At 42.9% G+C, this 4,256-nt stretch overlaps 1 protein-coding gene across 1 annotated transcript in view; it reads left to right on the top strand.

The window, feature by feature from the left end:
• Window positions 1-4,256, top strand: part of B4galt6 (beta-1,4-galactosyltransferase 6) — a 70,226-nt gene that overhangs the window by 33,716 nt on the left and 32,254 nt on the right. The window lies entirely within an intron of this gene.

The following is a 4,256-nucleotide window of genomic DNA, read 5'->3' as shown; positions in this document are numbered from 1 at the left end:
TAAAGCAGATGAACAAAGAATAACTAGTATGTTTTCTCTCTTTGGATGATAGACCATTGTGGAGTAAGCCAAAGTCTTCTCTCCCATGTCTCCCCCATGAGTTCCCCTTTTCTTCTCAGAAATGTTTGATATGTGTACATCAGAGCACTGTAAACTTAGTTTTACATAGACAAATGGAAAGAGAAAATACATAGTTTCAAAGACCTTAAGAACTTTCCTACCCAAGAAGCTATCTCCAGTTGACAGTCGCTTACAGAGGAAAAAGTCTGTTTTCTCTAATGGAGTCTCCCTGTATACACACCACTCTTAAGGGAAGGGCCAGTGCCTGGGAGTAGATGGCCAGTGTGAAAATGAACTCAGTGCTCTTTATTTATTTGCCTTACAGTTTTTCGATTAAATATCATATTTTCCAATTTTGTGATTTTCGTGGAATTTCTGTGTGTGCAGGTGTCTGTGTCAGTACACATTTCTCATGCTCTTCTTTGGCTCTTTTTACCCCTCCTGTTTGTTTCTTTGTTTTGTTCGGTTCTGGTTGCTGGTTCTTCTTTTTGTTTTTAAATTAGAGTCTTGTTTGTTTAATGAGAAAGAGAAAGAAAAGGTGTGGATTTGGGTGAATGGGGAGGACCTAGTAGGAGCTGAGGAGGGGAAACCATGACTAGAATATATTGTATGAATATATTTTCATTCATAAAGAATGAAGAATCTATTTTCAATTAAAAAAATGAAAAAGAAAACAACCAAAACCAAAAAAATTAGATGGTTGTCTAAATTACATGTGACTCTGTGACCTGGATTTTAGCTTGTTTTTTGAGAATTACCCATGGTCTTCTATGTGGATCTGCGTTGTGGTGAGAATGTCTGTATAAACATGCCATGTTTTATTTTTCAGATCTCACCTGATGGGCAGTTAGGTGGTTCCCACTACTCTCTTTTTTAATCACACAACTGGAAAACAAAAACGCCTTCTGTCTTCCTTGTCTAGAGAACAGTGTAGCCCAGCCCTTCCTGTTCCTGTGTGTCTGCACACTTGAGAGTTGACAATTCAGGGGTTGTTTGCTGTTCCAGCTGCTTGAGGTTTTCCAGTTTCTCCCAAGTTGTTGCAACATGCAGGGCTTGTTTATATCACTTTGGTGTTGGTAGATTTTGTGGTTTTTCTAAAAATTTATTTATTTTAGCTATGTTGTGTGTGAGGGCTTGCTTGTGTTCACGGAGGCCGGAAGACAGTGTCCGAGCTCCTAGAGCTGGAGCCCCAAGGGTGGCTGGGAGTTTTCCCGGATATGGGTCTTGGGAACCCCCAGTAGAAGCGGGAAGCATTCTTAACCTCTGAGCCATTCCTCTCCTTTGGGATATATTTTTTTCAAGTGATCAAATAGAAAGAGTATCCCATTATTTACATTTTTGCTTACCTCCTTACTAGTGGTTTGGCTCTCTGCCCCTCGAGCCTCGGCCCTTGGTGACTGCTGGGTCCTGTTCATCTGTGACAGATATTGATATTCCTGAAGTGACTGTTGTCAGTTGTGTGTGCGTTGAGTGTCTATTCACAATCCTGGGATTGCTTTCTAATCCTTCTTATGAAGTCCTTTATTTTGTGAAGTTCAAATTACAGTTTTTAAATGGGTCACTCTCTAAGACTTTGCTTGTTTTTTTTTTTTAAAGAAGGCTTTTCTTACCTCGACACTGTACAGATATACCTTTATTTCCTATTAACGTTTTGATTTTGTTTTCATAGTTTGCATCCGATATGTAGTAGTGACCCATGTACTATAATTCAAATATATTTTTTAAACATCTATTTCTCCACCTTGTGAAGCTGAGGTGCTGTCTTCCCGCTCTCAGAAGCTGCCCTCCTGTTACTGTCCTTGGCCTCCACTCCTCTTTCATGAGTAGTCTCCACATGCTACTTCATGTCTTGATTTTATGTAATTGAAGATGTAAGTAAACTTCTTTTCGATGCTTGTTTATCCCTATGCTCTGTTGACCTTAGTATTTAAGGGTGCTTTTCGTTTCTTTGTTTTTCGAGACAGGGTTTCTCTGTGGCTTTGGAGCCTGTCCTGGAACTAGCTCTGTAGACCAGGCTGGCCTCAAACTCATAGAGATCTACCTGCTTCTGCCTCTGCTGGGATTAAAGGTGTGTACTACCACAGCCTGGCTTAGGGGTACTTCTTATATCTTTATTGAGGAAATTGCTCTCTGCAATTAAACTCAGGACCTCTGGGAGGGCAGCCAGTGCTCTTGGCCACTACGCCATCTCTCCCGTCTCCATAGCTTTTTAGTTCATTGTTAGTAGATGCTGTAACGAACACAAAGGAGACAGGCTTTGTTTGCCACACGGCTTAAGAAAGTTCTAAGCTTTAAGACTCCCTTTGAGGACTCAATTAAAGACGCCATGAGTAGCTGGCCGGCGAGAAATCCGAGGGTAAAGAAGTCTACTCACAACGGGTTCTGTCTGCCCGTAATTCTTTATTCTTCCCGTTTCGGTCCATCATTTCTATTGTTCCTTCTTGTTCCCCCATGTTCCACATCGTTCTTCCTTGTCATAGAAAATCAGGTAAGAGTTTTCACGGACACACACAGATCCATGGGGGTGGGTAGTACAGGTCTGGTGGATTTCTTAAAGGAGAAAGTAAGTTAAGAAAGGAATTAAATCATCAAGGAACTCTAGAGGGGAAGGTTAGTGTGCTATACTACATTTTCAGGTGGTTTGTAAGGAACTAAAGAGTTTATTTTCAGTAAAATTGTGAATAGGGCACAGAATATTTGAATCAGCCCTCCACTTCATTTCTCCCAGTATACGTAGAGGCTGCGAGGTAACCAGGCAACCTAGGGGAAGCTGATGGCCCTTGATCAGATAGTGCATACACTGGACACTGTAATTTCTATGGGCCTAGGTCTGAGTTAGACTTACTGCTCTAAGCGAAGAAGAGACCCAGGCCTCTAAATTATCAGTTCTGGGCTCTGCTGTAATCAACCATTCTGATCATGGGTGTTGTAGGGAAAAACCAGAGTAGCAGCGCGGACAGGTAGTAATTCTGTGTCCTTGGAGATCTGTGAATGTCTTAGATGGGATATTCTTTGCCTGTACCCTAAACTCTGACCGAATGCCTACTAGCAAAGGTAATTGCAGGAAGGCAGATCTCTGCGTTTACCTGGGGGAGGGGAACGGAGGCCTAGCACTGGGAAACTGTTCTGAACTGTGGGAATTAATTCCCAAAAATGTAACCCACAGGTAGTTAGCTGCAGTGAAAAGTCTGCATCAAAGGACAGCTACTTATTCACAGCAGTAACGCCAAAAAGCCTTGCCTTTTGGTTTAACCTTTACCAGATCCCTTGGTTCTGAGGAGTTGCTTGTGAAAAGATGGCTGAGCAATTACTGTATAATGCTGTGGCTTGTAGCAGAAATGGAGGGTGTGTCAGAACCACCCAGAAGGTTCTGTAGAGCCCTGCGTCCCTCTGAGTTTCCTTTCAGTGGGGCTGGTGTGGCACTGGGAAATTTCATTTTAAAGTCCCAGGACCCTGCTGATGCCAATGAGGCTTGATATAGCAGCCTCCCAACCTAGATTCTGACCTCACCCAGGCTATATAGAAAAATTGCCTGGGGAGGGAGCCTCTGTCCTGTTTGGGCACAGCCCATAAGGCTCTGGTTTTATTGATCTAAACTGTGCCCTGGAATTAGCAAAATAAACAAATGAGCAAGCGAATCTGATCATGCTAGCTCTGTATCCCATGATGAGAAATGATGAGAAGTGACTCTGGTGGCCTCCTCCTCTGTCATTTGTTAGGACAGCCTTGTTTTCCCAAAGTAAATGTTTTTTTGTCTGTGCAATATTGAAGCCAATGGGAAGTGTTCTGTTGAGTATTGATTACAGTAATTTCCTCTTCATGATTTGCATATTCAGGGAATTATAGTTGCAAGAAATCCTTGTCCTTAGTTTAGTGACCATTTTCTTCATTAGTGGTTTATGGATACTAATTAAACAGTTTGAAAGTGTCTGCCTGCCAGGCCCTCCTTCCTGCCAGCAGCCCTTTCCTGCAGTCCTAAAGCTCCCAGGGGGCGGCTTCTCTGGCTTGGTACTTGAGTTCAGCTTGGCTGCTGTGGGCTCCGGGGCCGCCTCTCCACTGGGCTGACAGCTACCTGTGTACAGCAGGCTTCTGCATGGTTCCTAGCTTAAAACTGAGCACCAATCTCATGTCCAGGGAGTCAGGGCAAGGGCCTTATTTGACAGAAAATGTAGATATGTACAGGTGATATTTCAGAA

Source organism: Microtus ochrogaster, chromosome 18, assembly GCF_000317375.1.
Source record: "Microtus ochrogaster isolate Prairie Vole_2 chromosome 18, MicOch1.0, whole genome shotgun sequence".
NCBI lineage: Eukaryota > Metazoa > Chordata > Mammalia > Rodentia > Cricetidae > Microtus > Microtus ochrogaster.
The sequence above is the reverse complement of the archived record's forward strand: the minus strand, read 5'-3'. Positions and strand labels throughout refer to the sequence as shown.